At 50.2% G+C, this 24,282-nt stretch overlaps 1 protein-coding gene across 5 annotated transcripts in view; it reads right to left on the bottom strand.

The window, feature by feature from the left end:
- The window catches only part of NAV1 (neuron navigator 1), a 268,747-nt gene extending 247,474 nt beyond the window's left edge, over window positions 1–21,273 (bottom strand). For 4 of the 5 annotated variants that reach the window (XM_081914357.1, XM_081914362.1, XM_081914363.1 and 1 more), the window contains exon 1: window positions 20,932–21,273. The gene's annotated coding sequence lies outside the window, so the exon portion shown is untranslated. The remainder of the gene's footprint in view (window positions 1–20,931) is intronic. The other variant, XM_081914365.1, reaches the window with a different exon arrangement.
- Window positions 21,274–24,282: the final 3,009 nt, after the last annotated feature.

The raw sequence follows: 24,282 nt of genomic DNA, 5'->3' as shown, positions 1-24,282 counted from the left end.
CTAAAATGGTGCTGCCATCTGCTGGGGACGGTGCTGGTTTCCTTTAAAATAAAAAATATGTAAAGCCCCACATTTTCCTGGCCTGATATCTACAAACAAGTATTTTCTGTATACTTATGGGACATAGGTGGGTCCACCTGTGGCTCCCAACCCCATTTTATGCAACCCCACTGCCCCATTCTTCCATCTCATCAGAGTTCCTTCCTTCCTGCTTGTGCCTCCGCGTTTCACATGCACACTAAAGTCAGAAAGGAATCAATTTCACTTGCTTTCCAGCAGGGGCATAAAAGGGGGGGCACCCCGGGTACCACTTGGGGCGGTGACAAGATGGCCCACTGCCTCCCCCCAGCTGTAGAGTGGCCGAGGGCGCATGTGCAGTCAGTATGGGCACCGCCCGTGTGCATCATCCATACAGATTGCCTCTTGCATGGCATCTGTATGGGCTGCCACTCACACAGCGACTGTACTGTCCCGCCCTGGGTGCCCAAGAGGGTTCCTCCACCACTGCTTTTCAGAACAGCAGCTGTTTGGGTCTGTTGTAATTTTTAAAAGCATCTATACTTATTTGAGAGTAGCCCCATCATGCTGAAATTCTCCCTTCTGGACAACAGCAAAAGTTTGGGAGCCCTTTCCTCGGTCTCATCTGATCAATTTTGGGAGGTTTTCCAGTGGTCAGGACCTAGGAGTTAGTTGATGAGCCTGTCCAACTCCCTAGTCATAGTTCCATGGCTACAGTCCCTCAGCATACTCAATTCTGGTGGGCATTTATTCTCCACGTAAATTTCACTACCTCCTTGAGCAGGTATGTGCAAATATATTGCACTTGCGTTATTTTCAATGCATCATATAGTATTTATTATTTCCTTGCTGTAATTTCCTTCTGCAAATAATAACCTTGACAAAACAGTTTACTACAGGTTCCTATGACTTGAATAGGGGAAGCAAGGAGAACCATTACTTGACACATCCAGGCCCTGTCTGACATCTTCAGAAAACAACCAGCTCCCTCTCACTCCCCAGACTTCAAACACAAATGCTGGCTTTCATTGAAAATGAGCTATAGAGCTGTCTCATCTCATGTCAAAGCACCCAGAGCTATATATTATTTACATGTTTCTGAGTTTCTTGTTCATATTAATGAGATATGTATTTTTAAAAAAAATTGGAATACAAAAGAAAGAAAGAAAGAAAGAAAGAAAGAAAGAAAGAGAGCACCCAGAGCTTTAAGAGAGCTGCAGGGTGACCAGGTGAAAAAGAGGAAATGACTTGTGCCCCTTTCAGAGTTGTGTAGAAGAGGGAAGTCCAACAGGTACAGTTTGTCTTGCAAAAATGGAAAGCGCAAGATCCCCATTTCCTTTTTCATCTGGTCATGCTAGTGAACTAGCCAAGTGCTGCCTGAAAAGATGGGTGTGTTGCCTTGCTGTTGGAAGGGCACTCCTGTCCTTGCCATACCATGTTAAGGCTGCATTTCCAAATGCACTTATTAGGGAACCGGCTTCATTAAAGGCAGCAAGATTTATTTTTGAAGCAATGCACACTATCATTCGCTAATGGAGACCTGTAGTCCAAGATGCAGCCAGCTCTTTCCAACCAAATATATAGGCTCCAGCTTTCCTCGCCCTTCTAGCTCTAGGAAACTGCAGCCCTCCAAATTCCCACTTGCATCATCCCTACTGGCTGGGGCTCAGAGAAGGTGGAGTCCACCCACATCTGGAGGGTCATAGGTCCCCCATCCCTGCTTTAGGCCATGCCCAGCTCTCCTTCCTTCAGCCCTCACTCCTTATCTCTTAGGCTCAAACCACGTGTGCAGCAGAACGAGATGGCCGAAACAGGCAGCTTCACAGCAGGTAGAAGATCGCCTTTAAAATGCTCTTCCCTATGTTAATAATTCCCTGAAAACAGAAAACTACCATGACAGGCAAAGGGGCTGGCTTACAACATGCTAGCTTTCTCTTTGCATAGAAATTCAACATTTGGAAAGGATATTCTTCCACTTCCATCTATTAGGGCAAATGCGGCACTGCCTCACCATCTTCCCTTGCCTGTTTTCTTGCTTATATCCAGCCTTGGCTGTCAGCTTCCTCCTCTTTGGTCTCTGTGTTATCCTTGTATAGCTTGGCATGGAGGAGGATGGGGGCAAAACTAGCCTGAGTTGACTCTGCCTGTCCTTGGCTCTGCCTCCACCTACTGTTGGGCTGAGGCTCCAATACTTTGGCAACCTCATGAGAAGAGAAGACTCCCTGGAAAAGACCCTGATGTTGGGAAAGATGGAGGGCACAAGGAGAAGGGGACAACAGAGGACGAGATGGTTGGACAGTGTCCTTGAAGCTACCAGCATGAGTTTGACCAAACTGCAGGAGGCAGTGGAAGACAGGAGGGCCTGGCGTGCTCTGGTCCATGGGGTCATGAAGAGTCGGACACGACTAAACAACAACAACACTGTTGGGCTTTCCACCCTGCTAGTCCCCCTGGGCACCTGCCACCAACGCTACACTTGTCGACTCAAGGAATTCCATCTATTTTGCCCCCTCATTCAGCTGCAGGCATGGTCTCAGTCTCAGATCCTTCCCTAGGGCTTTCTTCAGTTGTGGGGCAACAGTGGGCAGGGTGTAGATTGAAAGGACGGAGTCAAACGTGAAGTGGAAGCAGCAGGTGCTGACTCTCTGGTTTCACTGAGGAATGCAAAGAGCATCCATCGCTAGACTGCAGCTATCAACTCTACTTGACAGTTCATCCCATGCAATCCAGCCGGTCCAGGCAAAGCCATTTCAAACATTTCTGCACTGCAGCTGCATGCATTCTTCCAAGGAGGGAAGACATTTTCTGAAGCAACCAATCACATCGCTTAGGACAGCCTCTCTCAAATCTAATGCCTGACAGAATTTTTTTTTGGGGGGAGGGACTACAACTCCCATCAGCCCCAACTAACATGACTAATATTCAGGGGTGATGGGAGTTGTAGTCCTGCAATATCTGGAGAACCACAGGTTCCCCATCCCTGGTTTTACAGAAAGTATGTTGTACCTGAGCCATTTGATTTCACTGCAAGGGGGTGGGTCTAACAGGCATTCCGCAATGTCTTGTATACTGTGATGATGGTACTGCCAAGGATTTAGCAAAAGTGAAGAGAGGACAGTTATTTAAACTGTTGGAAGCTGCCCAGAGTGGCTGGGGCAACCTAGTCAGATGGGTGACATATAAATAAATTTATTATTATTACCATTGTTGTTGTTGTTGTTACCCCCACCACAGTCCCTGAAACCTGTCTCCCATTTTATGCATTGTGTTGGGAAAAAGCTCATCGTTACTTTAGGGGAATTTGCTTTTAAGCATCATCTACCTCCAGACAAGCAGGCCTGGATCATGCTCAGTATGCAACTCTCCTGCCTCTGGATGAAGAAAAGAATGTTTCAATTTCCTGGTTGCCTGCCGGGCTGCCTACCCTTCCTTTTTAGAATGCCGCTCTCAAACTACGTTTGCTTAAACACATCTTGCAAGACTGCTCCTAAGAAGGAGAACTGTTTTTACATTGTGCAGTGCCATGAAATCATAGCCATGAAATCATCATTCATTTAACACAGATATAACTTAGCCTATCCTATCAGTTTACACGAAAAATCCTTCTACATGAACTGAACTTGAACCCTGGACATGCATTGAACTGCAAAATCAATTGCGAGTATTTCTTACAGTTGTCCCTAGGAGGATTTGAAATATACTTCCCCAAAGAGTTACACAGGTGTTTTCTGAAAAGCTCACCGGGAACAATTCAGGGGATTTGCTTAAATCCCCTTGAAATTAGATTTACAGCCTGGCTGTGTGCAACATACATGTTTACTCAGACATATGTCCCAGTAATTGAGAATAGGGTTGTAGCCTTCTAACTATGCAGGACTGGAGTTGGAGGTGCTCAAACCAGTTGAAATCTGTGGAGATAAGTATGCCTAATTCTGCATAGGACTTTCTTTCCATGGTTAGCAATGCAGCCCAACCATTCAATGTTAGAAACATACAGTGGGATCCTTATTTGGAAGTTCGTCCCAGTGAACTTAATGGGATTCACTCACAGGAAAAAAATATGTAGAATTGTAGGGTGAACCAACATCTGCTTTCTGGCAGGATGAGCTATGAAAAACTAGTGTACAGTGGTACCTCGGGTTAAGTACTTAATTCGTTCCGGAGGTCTGTTCTTAACCTGAAACTGTTCTTAACCTGAAGCGCCACTTTAGCTAATGGGGCCTCCCGCTGCTGCCGCACTGCCGGAGCACGATTTCTGTTCTCAACCTGAAGCAAAGTTCTTAACCTGAAGCACTATTTCTGGGTTAGTGGAGTCTGTAACCTGAAGCGTATGTAACCTGAAGCGTATGTAACCTGAGGTACCACTGTACTCTGTGAGCAATATCTATGGAGTCTATTTCTCAAAATACTCATTCGACAACCTAGCGCCAGGTATTTCCACCAGCCACTTGCTAGCTGCCAGTCAATGCTTTGGGCAAAAACACGTCTGTCTGAATCTAGTCTTAGATACGTAAGAAGTTGCCTTATGCTGAGAGCAGTCAATTGGCCCATTTAGCTCAGTCCTGCCCAGAAGCAACTCAGACAGGAATCTTTCCAAGCCCTATCTAGAGATGCCACCAATTGAACCAGGGTGGCGTAATGGTTTGAGTGTTGGACTAGGACCTGGGAGAGCAGGGTTCAAATCCCCACTTGGCCATGAAGCTCACTAGGTGACCTTGGGCGCTAGTCATTGCCTCTCTGCCTAACCTACCTCACAGGGTTGTTGTGGGGATTAAATGTGGAGGGAGCAAGCCATGGACACTATCTTGAGATCCCTGAAGGAAAAGGTAGGATATAAATGCAAAAAGAATGTAAATAAAACCAGGTTGCCTGTGTGCTCAGCATGTGATGAACCAGTGAGATACTATTCCCTCCACTGGGCTAAACTGGTGACCAGTGGGTGATCCAGCTTTATGTTGATGACTGGCCGGCCCTAGAGAAAGGGCCCACATCATAGGACTTCCTCATCCTCTCGGAAATTTGGGCTCAGACAGCATACTTTGTGAAAATGGTCAGTGCAGGGTCTCTGTTGCTAAGTTACCCAGCTGCTCCCTACCTTGTCTGGCTCACCCAGAGTATTTCCATCGCTTTTCAAAGAATATTCATGATTATGCTAGCTTCAGTGTATCAGCCATTGATCCAGCTCACTTGCCGAGTCCCGGGAGATTCTACCAATCTCGGAGCCACCTCCCAAATCTCTCAACCGGCTGCATTTAATTCACTAACTGCTGAGGGAGACGACTGGCTGGAAGAGATGCTCAGCTGAATTGTAAACTTAGGGAGGAAAGGGAAGGGCTGGGCTTGGATTTAAAGTGAGTTAGTTGCTCCTCCTGCTGGCTCCTCTGAGGAATTGCAGGGAAGCTATAGACAAAGGGTTTGGGTATACAGTACTGTACAATGCTGTAGCCTACATTCTCACTTTCAAATTAGCCTGGTTTAATTAATGTAAATACATTAAAGAAGCCGCCATGTCATAGTAATCATCCTGTGAGATAATGCCCCGTCAGTGAAATGAGATAGGCTTTCTCCTGCCATTCAGCCAGCTCTTGCGACTCTCCGGCAAGAAAAGCAATGTCAAAAGGAAATATTGCAGTGGATCTCCAAAGAGCAGGAGTTGCTTGGGTTTGAAACATGGAAATTCTGCATTTGCCTCAGCGGGTGGATAGCTGATGCATATATATATATATATATGCCCCCCCCCCACACACACACAGACACGGTTAATTATAGGGAATAGAATGTTGGAAAACAATGCAGCAACAAGAGGAGATTATGGGCACATTGAGAATAGAGTGTGAGAAGCACATTTGGAGGGGGGATGTATTAAATTTGTTTTAATTGTGGTAGATTAATTAAAATTTGGAAAATCAATAAAAATGATTTGGCAGAAAAAAAGAAGAAAAAGAAATTCTGCCTTTGACCATCAGTCTTAGCCAGGATTCCTCAGGCAATAGCTTCAGATTCCCATCTCAACCCAACAACCAGATAATCCACAGGTGTTGCTTGCCTGAAGACCCCGTCATTCATGCCCACTGACCATTCTGGCTGGAGCTGATGGTAGCTGTGGTCCTAGAGGGCACCAGCTTAGAGAAGGCTGATGTACATAACAATATATGCCAAACACTGTATTAGAATATACTGGCATTGAAATGTTTTAAATTAGCTTTATGCATTGTGTAGTGTGTCCAACAAATTAGATTCCCTTACATGGAACCATTCCTTGTAATAAGGAACAGACAGCAAGTCTGCGTAGAGTACATACTTTTCTCTACATTTAAGTAAAATCCATTTAGGAATATGGCTGTGGGTGGCATGATGCCTTAGTTTACATTCCTAACTCCACTTACCTGGGAGTAAGTCCCACTGGACTCAGTAGGAATTGCTCCTTTTCAAGCAGATGTTGTTGTCAGGATTGCAACCTACGCTTCTGCACAGGACTGATTATATCAGGTGTGATCTGTAGAGTTGGAGGAGTTGTTTGTTTTTAAGCCCAAAATTCACCACTGCCCATACACACAGCAAAGCTAAATAAGATAACAGAAACTTAAACAAAGGTGTCCTTTAATTTCCAGTGCTGAAAGCTTATTTGAATCCTAATTTGTCATGTTTCTTTTTTCATGACTGTTACAGGATCAGCCACTTAATTTCATTCATCACAGCTACTGGATGTGTGTGTTCTTGTAAAAGTGTGTGTGTGTGTGTGTGTGTGTGTGTGTGTTTGTGGATAATAAGGTGGAGAAGGTGAAGAAGTGGGGGGGGGGAGAGGGGAGGGAGAGATTTCTCCAGTTACCGTATTGGCCTGAACATAAGCCTCACTTTTCCCCCAAATTCCAACTGTGAAAAGTACAAAGGTAAAGCTAAAGGACCCCTGATAGTTACGGCAAGTCCAATCACGAACGACTCTGGGGTTAAAGTGCGACTTAAATTCATGACCTTACAAAAATAGGCTTTTACGATATCGCTGCTGAAACAGACATACGGTAAAATGGAACTGGTGTGAGTGCCTGCAGAATTTTAAGGGAGTGGCTTATATTCAGGTATTGTCTCCTCCCCCCCCCCATGAATTTTAAAGGTGCGGCTTATATTCGGGCCAATACAATATTTATTGCATCTGACAAGGTGAGGCTTGGATCCACAAAATCCCCTGCAACAACAACAACAACAACAAAAGTGCTGCCTCCTAATACCACAGGACTCTGACAGTAATTCCTTCAACACATGTGCCTCTTTCAAGGCATTGTCATAATTAAAAGCAGACTTACCAAGCAGAGATAACCATGCAGGGGAGACCCCAGCAATGACCCACATCCAACCCCTCCTGGTGCGCTTCTTTCCTACCTTAAGCAGTCGCTAAAATAAAGTGACAGGGCTCCCCCCCCCCACGCAAAGCACAACATCAACTCCACGAAGAAGCAACAACTAAATCTGCATTGAGCAAAAATTGGGAATGATTTATTAAATTGGGTTTATATATATAAACACTCATCTCTCATGGAAGGACACTTCCCCACAGAGGAACAAGGAGGATGACTTTTAAAAGCTGCCTTTATTCAGCGCTCATTAATATTCTCAGAACACTGGCTCAGGGGTGAGCGAAGAAATACAGTGGTACCTCAGGTTAAGTACCTAATTCGTTCCGGAGATCCGTAGTTAGCCTGAAACTGTTCTTAACCTGAAGCACCACTTTAGCTAATGGGGCCTCCTGAGGCTGCCGCGCTGTCAGAGCACAATTTCTGTTTTCATCCTGAAGCAAAGTTCTTAACCCGAGGTAATATTTCTGGGTTAGTGGAGTCTGTAACCTGAAGCGTATTAACCCGAGGTACCACTGTACATGAGACCCCCTGTTTGCCTTGCATGCAAAGGGTCTCAGTTCCAATCTCCAGATAGGGCTGGGAACGTTCTTTCCTGAAGAGCCACTGCTCATTCATCTCTAAACAATCCTAGATGGACCAAACCATCTTGACTCTGTATATAAGGAAGCTGCCTCTGCGCCTATGAATAAAAAATGCCAGCAGCAGTTGCAAGCAGATAACAAAGCAAAGAGGAGGCAGGGCAAGCAGCTGTGCGTCTTACCAAGTTGCTTACCGGGAGTCAGCTGCAGTGCTCTTCCCGGCAGCCTGTAGGCCAATAAGCAACAGCGTATGGATACAGCAGGCAGATGCTGGGGCCATCTGGGATGGGAAGTCTTGTTTGGCCCAAGGGCAGACAGGAGATATCTGGTCTCAGGCACTTGCTGAGGCTCTGGCTGTCCCACAGGACTCGGTGACAAAGTGCTGAAGCCCAGAGCAGATGCTGGGGAGTTCGTGGTTGAAACCTCATCTCCCCGCTGCTCTTATCTTGCCCCATCTGGCACCCAAAGAGAGGCCCCATCAGGTCCCACGGCAGACCTTGCCATGAGGAAACACCTTTTTCCTGCCTTGCTGGCCACAGCAGGGGTGGCTGTTGTTCAACAGGAAAAATACAGGATCTCTGCAGTCTATTTATAAGCCTATCTCCTGCAGCCAGGGCCTGCTGCTCACACAAGAGGACAAGCACCCCGGTAGCTATTAGAGCAACACTCTGGGTCGGCTGGTGCTGTTTTTGTTACAGGCCAACCCCAGGATATCCCAAATCGGTTCCATGGCAGAGATTCCTGCCACACACCAGGCTTTGATGTCAGCTGTAAACAAAGATCCCACCCAGGCACCTGGTTTCTCCTATGGGACACCTTCCAAGAGGAACAATCTCAACTGGAGTAGGTTTGGGTTCAGTCTTTTCCCCAGCTCTTTATACAGGAATCTGCCTTATATTGAGTTAGACCAAAAGTCCATCTAGCTCATTATCTACAGCAGTGTTGCTCAACCTTTTTAAACCAACACTACCTTTTTTAGCTAACCTAATAATCCCCTTTAAAACCTGACCCCCCAAAATAATTTTATTTGACTTTCCATATGGATTGAAATTTCATTACTTTTATTTTTTTATTTTTACTGTATGTGTTTTTGGAAACACTCACACACCCCTGAGATCTGTGGGGATAACCAGATTCATAGGCCCAACAGGCTTAAGTTCATTTGATGCAGGAAGGGGTTAATGCCATAAAGTCACTCTACATCACCTTGGGAGGAAGGTAATCAAGTCTACCTGAGAAACTCAGTGTGTGAAGAGGCTGGTTGATCCAAGCTCAGACCACATGGCTCTAACAAGCTTCTCTTGAGTTTCTATACTAATTTAGGAACTTTTGCCACTGTAACTAAGCAAAGTTTTACTGCCTGCATTTTCTGAATGCTGTATGAATCTGACCTTTGAAGAGTTTGTAAGTAAACTGTTTTTAATTTACCAAACATGTTGTCTTTTTCAATGCCTGGGGAAGAGGGAAACTTTGGAAGGAACTTACAAGAGCATATTTTAAAGGTCTAACAGCCTATATTTCCACACTTTACTTTGCTGCACGTTTTGTGATTTTAAATATCTGCTGGTGTTCTCTCACCAGAGAGTACTTGCCTCAAACCTGGATGTTGGCATCCAGGAGTTCTCTGTTTATACCTGTTTTATGTCTTTATGTTAGCTTCAGACAGCAGAACCAACTTCTGCCTATACTGTAGCTGCTAACATGATGACATACGACCGGACTGCCATTCCCTCCCCCTGGGTCTGGTCTTGGAAGTGGACAGTAGATAGCAAGACAACACCAGCTTGAAGGTCTTCTAAACAGAGTGTGTGGCACTATAGCAGAGATTCTCCAACCCTACGTGTCACGGCCACCCAGGTCTGGTCCCAGCTCACAAGAGACCTCACTCCGTTGCAGCTTATTTACAGGAAAAGTTTATTGAAGATTTCTGCTTCTCATACAGTTCAGCATTGTGGCCGTACGTCTGCCACGTTAGACCGCTGAAGTCCCCTCTGACTCCTCCCCTCTTCCGCACCAACTTAATAGCCTGGCTCTAGACCACCTCTTCCTCTCCTTTCTTTTCCGCAGGGTCTTCCTGCCCCCCTGGGTTCCCTCTCTCCGTGACTCGCCTGAGGCTGAATCCTCTGCCGCCTCTTCCCCCCTCTTTCTGGCTTTAGGGCCGGGCTCCTCCCCTGAGCTCTCTCCACTTCCGCGCGCCTCTACGTTTGAACTTGGCGCGCGTACGTTGCTGCTGACCTTTCTTTCGACCGCTACACCACCCCCTGCTCTGCTCTCCACCCTTTCCGGCTGAACACCCTGCTCCAACCCCCTTTCTCTGTTCTCTCCTAATCCTGCTCCCTCCGAGAGGCTGACGACTCCACCCCCTTTACTCCGTTCCGGCTGAGACGTCTCTTGCTTCCTCTGTCTTCCACTGGGCTCCTCTCCGCTTCTCCCTTCTCCTCCCCTTTGCTTGATTAAGGTAACCCCCTTTTGAGAATCCTCTGACTCGCTGCTCAGACTCGTGGATTCCCTCAGAATTCCGTCATCTTCTTCCTCATCCTTCTGCCCCTCCTCCCACTCGCTCTCCGTCTCCTCTGTCATCTCCTCCTCTCGCCCAGAAACCCTGACATCCATCCCCCCCTCGAAGCCCCCCCTTCCCCCCTCCCGCTCGCCGGGGACCGGTTGTGGAAACTGCGGCTCTTCGGGGGTAGGCTCAGGATACAGGTCGTCTACGTCAATGTTCTCTGCTGGCAGTTCTGTGTAAGTGTATTCGAAGTCGGGTTCTTCCCCCAAATGCTTCTCAGTCTCTGCTTCCATCGCTACTTCCTCCGGTGCTGCCCGCCAAGGACCTATCAGCCACCTCTTACGCCATTCCTCCTCTGGCTGCTCCTCCCACCAATAAGGGGTTTCCGTGTCCACCCCCGAGCACGATCCCCTGGGCGGGCTTGATTCTGGTGTTCTTTCCTCGGGGGAAGAGAAACCCCTGAACGTGCTATCTGACAATGTGGGTGTGAAAAGCCAGTCATCAAAGTACTCAGCTGGCATGGGTCTATGTGGGAAAAGTGCATGGAACTCTTCTTTCAAAAGGGGTTCGTCTAACTCGTAGCCTGGCACCCAACTATTAGCAGCGGCTGGTGTGCCCTCCCTGGCGAGAAAATATTCAACTCCCTCCTCCCCCCATCTCGAGTCCAGTATCTCTGTGACCTCGTTAAGAGGTTCTGGTCTTGGCGATTCCCCCCTCTCAGGCGCCCTCCTACGTGGCTCTGGGGGTGCTCCTGACTCTTGAAACCTGTGTGGGGTTTTGTAGGGAGTGAGCACCGACCTATGAAAGACCGGGTGCACCCTGGAACCTTCCGGAAGGGCTATACGAAAAGCCACCGGATTGATCTTAGCCTCAACTTGATATGGCCCTAGCTGCCTGTGTCCTAACTTCTTCTTGGCCAATGACCTGGCCGGCATCGCGTGGGCTGCTAACCACACCCAGTCCCCAACCTGGATGTCCTCTCCCGCCCTCCTGTGCTTATCGGCCTGCACCTTATACGCCTGTTTTGCCAGCTCCAAATGTCTCCGCAGCTCCTCGTGCACCTCTTGCAACTCCGCTGCAAACTGGTCGGCATCTTGAGGCCCCCCCCCTCCTGGTGCCGCAAATCTCGGGAAGGTTCTGGGATGACGGCCATTGTTCGCGAAGAAAGGCGTCACCCCGGTGGAAGCGTGTTTCGTGTTGTTGTAGGCGAATTCAGCCATCGGCAGATAGTCCACCCACGCCGCAGGTCGCTGGTTGGCGTAGCACCGCAGGTACTGCTGCATGATCGCGTTGACCCTCTCCGCTTGACCGTTGGTTTGTGGATGCCTCGCCGATGTCAGGTTGATTTTGACGTGCAAGATGCCCAGAAGCTTTCGCCAGAAAGTGGAAACAAACTGGCGCCCCCTGTCGGACAAGACGGACTGCGGAAGTCCATGCACTCTGAAGACGTGATCGATGAAGAGCTTTGCGGTCTGTTCTGCCGTCGCCACCTTGGCACAAGGGATGAAGTGCGCCATCTTGGTGAACAAGTCCACCACCACTAACACCGCCGTCTTACCTCTGGAGCTGGGCAGGTCTGTAACAAAGTCCAACGCTACCCTCTCCCATGGTTGCTGCGGTGTCTCCAGCGGTTCTAGCAATCCCGCCTGCTTCTGGTGCACTGGTTTGGACCTCTGGCAGATATCACACCTGGCGACGTAGTCCGCCACCTCTCCTCTCATCTGGGGCCACCAAAAGTCTCTAGCCACCAACTCCATCGTCTTCTCTTTGCCGAAATGGCCTGCACTAGGGGCGTCATGCAACTGTTGCAGAACCTTGGCTCGAAGATCGTCGGTGGGCACGTAAAGGGCACCCTTACGAGTCAAAAGTCCATCTTGTAATTGAAACTCATCGTTGTGTCGCGACCCTCCGCGTAGCTCCTCCATCTTAGACTGTGCAAACTGATCCCTTTGCAACGCGCGTCGCACCGCGTCCAGGTCGACTGCGATGGTAGCGCACGTCCACGCCTGCGGTGCGAAAATGTGCTTTGCTGCGATTGGAGCTGCTTCCTCCAAGTATTGCGGCTTTCGGGACAGCGCGTCTGCAATAACATTGGAGTCTCCTGGGATGTATTCTATTTTGAAGTCGAAGTCCGCAAAGAACTCCGCCCAGCGCATGTGTCGCTGGGTCTGCAACTTAGCCGTCCGCCAATACTCTAAGTTCTTGTGATCCGTGCGGACCTGCACCGTGTGCTTGGCTCCTATTAAGAAGTGTCGCCACGCTTTGAAAGCTGCATGAATGGCCAACAACTCCCTGTCCCATATGGTATAATTGCGCTCCGTCTTGCTGAGCTTCCGGGAGTAGAACGCACCCGGTCGCCAGTTGCCTTGTGAATCCTCTTGCAAAAGAACGGCCCCAACCGCTCTATCCGACGCATCGGTCTCTACCCGCATGGGTCTGCCGGGATTCACGTGGAGCAGCTGCTCTTCGGAGGCGAAAAGACCCTTAAGCGTCCGGAAGGACCGCTCCGCTTGTTCGGTCCAGACGAACTTCTTCTTCTTGGAACTGAGGGTGTCAGTGATCGCCGCCGTCGCGTTCGCAAAACCTTTAATAAACTTGCGGTAAAAATTGGCAAAGCCGATGAACCTCTGGACCTCTTTCCGATTTCGAGGGCTTTTCCAGTCCAACAGCGCTTGAACCTTAGCCCTGTCCATGGCCAGTCCCTCGTCGGACAACTTGTAGCCAAGGAAATCAACCTCTCTGACATCAAACTGGCACTTTTCCAACTTGGCGTACAGCCTGTGTTCCTTCAGCCTCTGCAGGACCTCCCTCACGTCCTTATCGTGATCCTCCGGCGATTCCGAGAAAATCAGGATATCGTCGAGAAAGCAGACACACTTTTTGTAGAGGAGACCTGCTAGCACGTGGTGCATAAATGCTTGAAAAACGTGGCTGCCATTTTGGAGGCCGAAAGGCATGACTCTGTATTCGTATGTGCCCAGAGGGGTGAACATGGCGGTCTTCCACTCATCTCCTTTCCGGATGCGGATGAGATTGTAAGCTCCACGTAGGTCCAGCTTGGTGAAAATCTTGCCCCTCCTGACGGTCGCTAAAAGGTCGTCAATCTTGGGCATGGGGAAAGCTTTGGGCTTAGTCAAGCTGTTGATGAACCTGTAATCCACTATAAGCCTTTTTTGGGGCGTGTCCTTCTTCTTCACAAAGAAAACAGGGCTGCCTCCCGCTGCTTTAGATTCCTGGATGAAACCGCGCTTGAGGTTATGGTCTATGAACTCCCGAAGCTCTTGCATTTCGTCCTCCGACATGGAGTACAGCTTGGCAGCAGGCAATTGCGCCCCTGGCACTAAATCAATCGCGCAGTCGTAAGGTCTATGAGGCGGCAACTTGTCAGCTTCCTTCTCACAGAAAACCTCCAAGAAGTCCTGGTACTTGTGAGGCACTGTTTGCACCATACCCAGATGCAATGGCTGCTCAGCTTCTCCTCCCTGATCGGTCTGAAAGCAATGCTGAGCACAATACGAAGAACAAAAGTTGATCTGCCTCTGGTACCACGCAACCGCGGGACTGTGCCTCTCCAGCCAACTCATGCCTAACACGATGGGCGTGTCCGATAAGTGGGTGACATTGAAACTAATAAGCTCTCGATGGTTGCCAATCTGCATCATCATGGGAGGGGTTTGCTGCACCACTTGCCCCCCCAGCAACTTCCTGCCGTCCACCGTGACCACGTTCAGAGGCGTCGTTGCAGGCAGGAGCGCCATGTTGTGCTGCTTAACGAACTGCAGTCCCATGAAGTCGGCGTTGCTTCCCGAATCGATCGTTATTGGAACCTCGAGGAGTCTCCCATCAGGCAACTGGAGTGTTGCTGTGAGCAGAACTGCCGGTTTGGGAGGCAAAGGGTCCACGCTCTGCAGTGATGCTGGGGGCTTGTCTACAGATCCGCCTGGCTGAGCCCCAGTAGCTCTGCTTCCAGCCAGGCACTGTCGTTTCCCTGAAGCTGCTCCCCTGGTTGCACCTCTGCTGTTACAGTTGCCAGCGCTGCAGTGTGCTTCTGGAGCCTCTGGGGGCACTCTTTCGCCATATGGTGCGCACTGTCACAGATGTAACACTTCCTGGTTCCTCTAGGAGGCTTCGCTTTGGCTGCACCAGGGACAGGGCTCTGGGATGGCTTCTGAGCCCTAGCACCACCAATCTCCATTGGCTCCTCTCTGTCCTTCCCCATTGGCGAGGGGTGCGCACGGCTGAAGTCCCTGTGCCCAAAAGGGAGAGTCCTTGCTTGCGCACGCGCTTGGGGCCCGTCCTCCTCATGCCACGGACGCCCCTCATGTCGAATTCCAAGAGCTAAAGCCCGTTGCACCACGTCTTCTAGGGTCTGGGGTCTGTCCCCCCTAGCGATCTCATCCTTGATGGGGGGGCTCAATCCCTCCCAAAAAAGATCTCTGACCGGCTTACTGTCCTTTGGCCAATCTAAGGCGGTGAGCAATGCAAAAAATTTAGAGTGGTATTGGCGCACAGTCGCTTTCCCCTGCCTCAGCCCGTGCATTTGACGGCGCGCAATGTCCACATCCACAGAGGATTGAAAACAAGAATCCATCGCTTTGATGAACGCAGTTGAATCGCGACGGGCCGGTCCATCTTCGCGCCACAAATTGCGTAGCCAAGCCCTGGCCTCCCCATGCAGGTGCGAAACAATGAACCCCACTCTCTCCTCCTCATCTTTAAAATCGTGACGGAGTAAGTGCAGTGCATATACAACGTCCGCTCTGAAATTGGGATAGTCTTGCAAGTTGCCATTAAAATGCGGAACTAGGGCACCCCCCCTCCGTCCAAGCGCAATGCCCTCCGCTCTGGATCCTGGGGCCCCCGCCTTGTCCGCGCGCTCCCACCTTGCCTGCAAATCCTGGCACGTCTTCTCCAAGTCGTCATTCTTCTTCTGCGAAGCAATGACTGCCGATGTGAGAGCGGTAACCTGATCCCGCAATGCAACCAGCTGCTCCTCAGCGCTCATGGCTGCTCCCGTTCGTGAGCTTCGCAAAAAAAAAATTTTTGCTTTGAGAGAGGGGACTTACTGTCACGGCCACCCAGGTCTGGTCCCAGCTCACAAGAGACCTCACTCCGTTGCAGCTTATTTACAGGAAAAGTTTATTGAAGATTTCTGCTTCTCATACAGTTCAGCATTGTGGCCGTACGTCTGCCACGTTAGACCGCTGAAGTCCCCTCTGACTCCTCCCCTCTTCCGCACCAACTTAATAGCCTGGCTCTAGACCACCTCTTCCTCTCCTTTCTTTTCCGCAGGGTCTTCCTGCCCCCCTGGGTTCCCTCTCTCCGTGACTCGCCTGAGGCTGAATCCTCTGCCGCCTCTTCCCCCCTCTTTCTGGCTTTAGGGCCGGGCTCCTCCCCTGAGCTCTCTCCACTTCCGCGCGCCTCTACGTTTGAACTTGGCGCGCGTACGTTGCTGCTGACCTTTCTTTCGACCGCTACACCACCCCCTGCTCTGCTCTCCACCCTTTCCGGCTGAACACCCTGCTCCAACCCCCTTTCTCTGTTCTCTCCTAATCCTGCTCCCTCCGAGAGGCTGACGACTCCACCCCCTTTACTCCGTTCCGGCTGAGACGTCTCTTGCTTCCTCTGTCTTCCACTGGGCTCCTCTCCGCTTCTCCCTTCTCCTCCCCTTTGCTTGATTAAGGTAACCCCCTTTTGAGAATCCTCTGACTCGCTGCTCAGACTCGTGGATTCCCTCAGAATTCCGTCATCTTCTTCCTCATCCTTCTGCCCCTCCTCCCACTCGCTCTCCGTCTCCTCTGTCATCTCCTCCTCTCGCCCAGAAACCCTGACACTACGGATTCCATAGAACAAATTTTCCATTGCTACTAAAATGTTTAGCTGTACATACTGAGGACTCCACCTGTTCAACATTTCCTTCTTGCCAATACATCACTTCCCTCCTCATTTAGCCTATTATCCTCCATCATTTCAGGCACTCATTGCTGACAGTCTCCCATGATTGCCTGATGGGGCCAGACTCCCCATTTGGGAATCAATGCCCCAGGCTAAAATAAGAGCTAGAAAATCTTGGCTGATGAGCTGGTCCAATATGGAACATCATTTAGCATTCTCAGGGTCCTCTTCCAGGAATCTGCCTCTGGTTTTTGCCAACTTAAAACAGACAGCCTCTTTCTGTGCTGCTTAGGCAGGCCTAATGAGCTTGCTTACCTTCTGAGGCCTCCAGTGCAGGATAATCAATAGCGGAGAAAGCAGCTCTTGGGGCAGCAAATGCTGATCTTTCCTCTGAGCTGAATCAGCCAATTTCCCCGCTCTGGCTACATCTCCCCCACCAGAGTGGGAAAAGCTTCCTGCAACATTCTTCATCATCTGTGCCTTAATCTCAGGAGAGTTGGGTGGGTTTCTACTTGCCTTATACTGAGCCTGACCATTTTTGTCATCTCTGACTGACACTGGTTTTCCAGGGACATTCCAGGGACAGGGGACATTCCTGGCCCAACCTGAAGATGCCGGTGATTGAACCTGCGACCTTCTGCTTGAGTATTAGGCGCTCTATCGCTCAGGTTCAAAACATCTAGAGATCCTGTCTCAAATGTTTGTTTCCACCACTTAGACCTTTTCCTGTTTACTGTTGCACAAATTCACGACCAAGCCAAAAAGCCCGGATGTGAGTTAAATGGAAGAGCACTGCATTGTCCCCAGAGGCTCAGCTGACTCTGCCCCACCTCAAAGCTTACAGGAGAGGCATAGCAGTCCTGACCCCCCCCCCCCCCGTGCAGTGCAAGCGAAGCGGTGAGCTGGGGATACAGCAAAGCTGCCCTGACACAATGACCAGCTCCAACTCCAGCCTACTCACTCAACATTTCACATGCCTATTTGACCATGTGACTTAACCCCCCCTTGATGTCTGTGAGCATCACTCCTGCAGTGCCATCAGCAGCTTGGTCTTCCTCATTCTGGTTCTAACCTGAGATGGCCGTTCTCAACATTCCCATCAATAGAACAGGTGCACCCAAAGAGCAGCGTTGCCAAGGTTTCCTACTGGCAGCGATATGATGGAAAGACCAGCTTCGAGAAGGCAAAGGGAGGATTCCAAGCCTCTGTTTGCCCAGCTGAGAAATGAAAATGCTGAGCCTGAATTCAGCTTCCTGCTGCAACCAGCCTGTTCTATATGCATCTGAACTTCCCATAAATTAACCTCCCAAGATTCTCCTTTCTCCCCAAGCGAATGTTCCAAAAGAAGCCCAGGTGACGACCAGGATGAAACTGTGGCAGGCCGATCTGCTCAGAAACAAGCTAAAAGCCAAGCACGGCAGGAGTGATATTTGCCAAAGAGCCATGGCAGCAGGAAGGGGGCACTCCCTTTAGGGATCTGTGCCAAGCTGTTGCCACCCCTAGCCTGCCACTCAACAAACAAGGGTTATTGTGTTGCATCTGCTGTGCTTTTCAAGGCTTCACCCGGCTAGGCAAATGTGAGCAAATAAACCTCGCGGCCCTTTTTTCATAAAAGGAGAGCCATGTCATCATTTATATATTGCCAACCCTATCCCGGCAGGCTCCGGACGAATTACAGCAACAATGTCACCAGCAATCCAAATAATTAATACAGCAGGCTTGGAGAAACAAGAGAGATCATTTTAATAACAATGAATTCAAATGTCTCACTGTTAAGAATGATCAAGGTTTGGAAGATTAAGCTTCGGGTCTTCCTAGTCCAGGTGGGGTTCGTGCCAGCTTGGCTGTAAGAGGCAAAAAAAGAGCCTGGTACTCTGCTGGGTGGTCCTTGGACACACACTGCTCCCCTCCTCCCTGCTGTTTTACTTCTCTTTGTCTGTGCTTCCTAGATGCGGATCCTTGAATTTTCTGAAGACCAGACTGCCTCTTGCTTAGTGTGTCTGTACAGCAGCCTGTTATCAGAGGCATGGTGTGTATCTGTTACGTATGTAACAACAGCAACAAAACCCACATTTTTTTGCTAAAACCGCTTAACCCAGCTCAGAGCAAACTAGCGGTAAAGCACGCACACACACATACCATAACAAAACCGAAACAAAACACAGGGAGCCTGATTTCCAAAGGAAGAATGAGCCCCATTCATTGTTAGCCACGCTTGTTCCTTATGATTTATCAGCTTCCTCAGGAATTGGAATACCGTTTGATGATTACACAGACTCTCCTTCCTCCCCTTTAGCGCCCACAGCCCAGCCCAATGACCATTTGGCCTATTTCCTGGTAGACTATTACCAGAAATGACTTCTCCCCTGTGTCATGCTCAGGAGCCTCTGACAATACACGCACACACACAGAGAGAGCATCAGCCAAGCCAGCTTTAAGCTCATATCCTCTTGGCCTGTAGAGCTGATGATGAAAAAGGGAGGCTGTAAGCTGAGCTCAATCTGTGTTGGAACTGGGGATACCACACTGGCACATGAGACTCATTGTCTGGAGGGGTTTGGGATGTTACAAATAAACAGCGACAGATCTTTGTTGCGCATGCATTGTGCAAAGAGCAGGGATTTCTGCACAAAGTGAGGTGGGGCAAAGTCCGAAACCTCCTTGTGGGGCAGAACTACATGATCCTGCTGTTCACATTGCAGGAGACTAAATGCCATAATAATGTGAGAGCCTGCCTCCAACAGCAGACGGAGAACATTGTGGCTAGTGGTCACATATCCTCCACGTGTTTCTCTAATCCCCTTTCACCAAGTTGGTGCACATCACTGCCTCTTACAAGAGCCAGTAGTTTAACTATGTGCGGCGGGAAGAGGAACTTTCCACAGCTCACAATATGTGACAATCTGTACAGTCAGTCTCAGATCCCTGGCTACGAGTTCATCTTTCCGACACATGCATTCACTGCAGACATATTGGACTTTCCTGTCGTTGGATCTAAAAACTTTATGTATAGAGCTGCAGCAGAGCCAATGTGGTGCAGTGTAAAGACAGTAGAGTGGAGTGACTAGATGCCAACTTGGACCAGGAGACTAGGGTTCAAATCCACAGCTCAGCTAGGAAGCTGATTGGGGTGACCTGTGGCCAGTCGCCATCTTCCAACCTAACCAACCTCACAGGGGTGTTGTGAAGATAAAATTGGGAAGGGAAAAATTATGTACTCCACCTTGAGCATCTTGGTGCCACTTGCTCTGATGTGATGTCCCAAGTTACCTTTGCCAGAAAAGCAGCTATAACTGGTAAAATCCTATCCTGTCTTGATTTAGTAAATCAAGTTAGTAAATCCCAGTCCCCGCCTTGGCATGAGAGGGGGGTGGGGAATCATCAAAGACAGAAGCAGAAGTATGTCTCCCATGCTGAACCAGGGGGCTTCTCTCTGCTCAGCCTCCCCTCCTGCACATCCACCTGCTTTTCCTGTGTGGCAACCCAAGCCCAAAATAAAATTGTTGAGTGACACAACTGGGTAGTCAGGAGTGGGGAAAGTGGCAAATACACACAGGAGAGAAGGGGCGGAGGCAAGGAGGATTCGCAGGTGATGGAAAGCACTCAGAGTTGGGGGGGGGGGGCAGCCCATACAGGCAGCTTGTCTGATCATAATAAGGCGGCCAGCCGAACAAGTCCTCCTGAATTCCGTGGGGCTTGTGCCCACCTCAGCAGGGTTCGCTGTGATTCCTGCAGTGCAGGGCGTTGGGTTAAAGGACCATGGGGTCCTTCCAGCTCTACAGTTCTATGATGCTATGACAGCAGCTGCCTATATTTTAGGATTGCATCCTCAGCAGTGGATGCATCCTGAGCGGCTGGCTCCATTAGTTACCCCTCGCTTGCCCGTCTTCTAACCTGCAGGCTGTCCGGGGGTTGCCAGCCTGTCAGCTGCTTCCTCCTCCTCCTCCTCCTGGGTCTCCGTCCCCTTGCCGGACTCAGCAGGGGGTAGGACAAAGCGAGGATTAGTTGGCTCGACCTGTCATTGGCTCCAGCTCTGCTGTTAGTTAGTCTCCCTCCCTCCCTCCCTCCAGCCCCGACGGGCACCAGCCTGAGTTTGCGAGTCTCCTAATCTTCCAGAAGTTAGTCGGGCTCGTCCTCGTGCTCTCAAGTTCTGCCAGCCTGGACGGGACAGAGCAGGAGGGCCGCCCTCCCAGCCCAATTCCCACCCATCGCTGACCTTAGGCTGAGTCACCGTCTCGCGGAGCAGACACGCTGCCCTCGGAGGCGCAGCTGGGATGCAGCAGCCCCGCCAAGCAGCCCGCCTGGACCTCCGTCCGCTTGGCAAGCGCCGCCGAACAGAATGTACCAGGATCCGGCACAGCCCCTCCTTGCCAGGCTCTCCGCGGAGCTGCCGTGGGCTGGGCTGGATGCCTCGGCTGGAGAGCATCCTGCTGGCCTTCGAGGGACACAGCAGCGGAGGGGTTCCCTCGCGGGGCCACCCCCAACCCGGCATGTGCCCCCTGGAGGACCTCACACGCAGACACCCACCCACCCAAAACAAGCATCCACGCGGGGCTGGGCGCACGCGTCCAAGTCAGCCACTTACCCTACTAGGCGGTCTGCGCTTCGCCCATCGCCTTGGCTCCCTCCTTTGCCTCGGGGAGAAGAAGATCCGCCGCCAGTCCTCGCCCAGCACCCCCCTCCGGCGCCTCCCCCCCCCGCTTCCCTGTCCCCCTTTTAGTCCAGCGAGCGCCCCGTCGGGACGGCGAAGGGTGCCCCCCCCCAGCAGCCAGCCGGCCTTTCTCGCCCAGCCCCCTCCGCGTCGGCGATGCCCAAGATCTTCAGTCCACAATGGGGGCGGCGAGCGGCAGCATCCTGAACAAAGTGCCGATCCCCGGGGATGCCGACTGGGAGGGGCGGTCACGTGGGCCCTCGGTGCCCCTCCGGCACACGCCAGCCAGCTCTTTATGCGGTGTCTGAGAAAGAGGGAGGGAGGGAGAGAGGGAGGGAGGGTGCCAGGCGGCCGTGACGTGACACACCAGCGCGCACACACGCGCTGCCTTTTCTCTTTCCTTTTCCCCGTCCCCTGATGCTTTCTCCAGAAACTCAAAGGCTCTGGCGAGCTGCTTAGTCCAACGCCAGGCTTCCGCATCGAGAAAATGAGCCTGAGAAAACCCTTTAGTCTTGGGGCGAGGGGGGGGGTCTTTCTGATGACAGCTGCCTGCCCCTCGTAGGCCTGCGTGGATGGGTGGGTCGGGGGATCCCCCTGCCAAGGTCTTTGGACCAGCCCCTCGCCTGCGTTTTTCTTCTTTTTCTCTCTGATACGTTGGGGGGGGGCAGAGGGGAGGCAGGAAATCTCTCCTCCAGCTGTTGGCTTCCTTCACTAAATGACAACAATGGTTTGGAGAGGGGACGGGCGTGGTGCGCCGTGGCGAGCTTAGATTCTCAGTTTATCCAGAAGATCTCGTTAAAAAAAATGTGACTGACACGCGCACATACTCTCGCTCCCTTAGATCAGGAAGGAAGGAAGGAGGGCTTATCCATAGGATCTTGCGAATGGTGACACAAACACCTCCCCCCCCCCCGCAAGAACCACATCATTTCCTTTGCCCGACCCTCGCCAAGTCCCTCACTAAACCTCCAGAAACGGGGGTACCTAGTTTGCTCCAAGGAAACGATCGTAAACCTCCGTTTAATAAATAAAAACAGAGCGGGGACTGGACTTAAATGCGCCCCGTTTTTCCTTTCCTGTCCTAAAGGAAGCATTGCTAAGTTTCCTTCTGTTGTCAAAAGCTAGGGCGTGAGATTCTCGGGGCTTCCGCACATCCGAAATCTGCAGAAGCGCCTTAGCAGGAACTCGCTGCCTGAAAGTGACAAGGGGGCGGGCTCTCCACAGTGGCCTTGCCAGAGGAGGGGAAGCCGCGAAGAAAGAGACGCATCGTTCCCCATTTCCCAGCTAGGCTTACTGCACAAAAGCAGACGGAAGACCTGGTTTTGCCAAAAGGTGGGTTAGAAAATATTAATATATCAGTCAGCCAATGAATGCACCAACAAATTCTCAAGGCAAGGTCAGGAAAAGCTCCTTGTCAGTGTCCCAGCCTTCCCAAGAGCCAACCCTGGGTGACCTTGGGCCAGTCACTGCTCCTCTTCTTCACAGAGTCACTGCTCCTCACTTTCTTCACAGAGTTTGTTAAGTTGCGGGTGAACATATCAGATGACACAGTAATTCTTCAAACAGCTCTTGTTTATTCACAGCCCCAGAACAGAACTGAAGGGTTCAGCCAGCCTGCTTATATAGAGCTCCACTACAAAACACAACAGTAACAACTTTCTGTAACTATCCAATCACTGAATGTCACTTTCAATTCCTTATTTGCATATGTGGACCTGAGTGAAAACTATCTACAGTATCCCCCTGCTGGCCCAGGGTGAGAACTTCAGTACATAACAGGGTTCTTGCTGGGATTAAATGAGGAGGGGAAGAATCATGTATGCCACCTTGAGCTCCTTTGAGGAAAAAGGTGGGGTATAAATGCAATAGACAACAACAACAACAACAACAACAACAACTTCAGCCTGGTGCCCTCTTGGGCTACAGCTCCTATCATCCCTGACCACATACCGTGCCAGTAGTCCAAGGCATCTCAGGGGCACCAACTTGGGAGAGCCTTGTGTAGGAGCCCATCATGGGCGTAGCCAGGGGGGCAGGGGGCAGCTGCCCCACCTAAATCAAGTAAATAAATAAAAAGTATAAATAATCAGAATATTTGAAATTGAATTGCTCGCTGGGATCACTTGGATGAGGTTGTGGGGCATTCTAGCAACGCAACTAGCAAACCAGCTAAGCCAGACAGAGGGTGATGACAGGTGGGTGTCCTTCATAAATCGGGCTATGCCCATGGAACCCACCACCTTTCACCGTATTCTTAAGTCACCTACAAAAATAACCAGACTTCAGCTCTAGTCAGATCATGCCTCTGTTTTTATTCAAGTAAAAGAAAGGGCCACAGTGTTTCATTTCAGGGTGGGGTTGTGTGCAATTGTGCCCTCCATAATCATTCACAGCATAGACACCCTCCCAAAGGTCCCGGGGACAGTTAAACGGCCACATTGCACACAATAATTGCAATCACAATGAATGCACTATATCTGGAGAAAAAAACCAGCATTTCCCCAGCAACAAAATATTGACAGTCCCGAGTGCTGGAGAAATGGGTCTATTCCATAATCTCAAGCAAAGTTGAAGAAAGGCATTTGGATACCTTACCATAAAAGAGCACAGACGATGCTCTTATTTTGCATCAACTGGTTGTCTGGGAAAGTCCTTAGGAAAACAGCAGAGAAGGGAGCAGTACCAGCCCAAGATGTAGAAGAAGAAAAATTCCAAGTGACACCACTCCCTTCCGCTTATCAAGGAATAGAGTCTGGCAAGGATTTCTCCTGTGAAAACATCTCTCAAATGAACAGAGCCTGCACAAGACCACAATCCTGCTCTTGTGCAATGCCCACCCATTTGAATGGGCCTGGATGCTGCTCTCCAGACTTCCTGCGTTCAGATAATTAGTTGCTTGCAAAACAAGGACATGGTGTTTACTCTTTAGGTGTATTCCAGATATCATCATTTGAGGTTGTGCTTCTGTTGACGGATATATCATCCCCCCAGCCCTCACTACAAGAGTCTGTGGGACAGGCTTCCTCAACCTCAGCCCTCCAGATGTTTTGAGACTACAGTTCCCAGCATCCCTGACCACTGGTCCTGCTAGCTAGGGATCATGGGAGTTGTAGCCAAAAACAACTGGAGGGCTGAGGTTGAGGAAGCCTGCTGTAGGGGACTTTCTGCCTAAGACCCTGGAAAACAGCTGCCTAAATGGGCCAATAAGCTCGATCCTGTACAACACAGCTTTGAATGTTTTTGGGGAAATGCCATTGTTCCCATCTCATTCTAGCTACCATACTC

Source organism: Podarcis melisellensis, assembly GCF_964234715.1.
Source record: "Podarcis melisellensis genome assembly, chromosome: 6".
Classification (NCBI taxonomy): Eukaryota; Metazoa; Chordata; class Lepidosauria; order Squamata; family Lacertidae; genus Podarcis; species Podarcis melisellensis.
The sequence above is the reverse complement of the archived record's forward strand: the minus strand, read 5'-3'. Positions and strand labels throughout refer to the sequence as shown.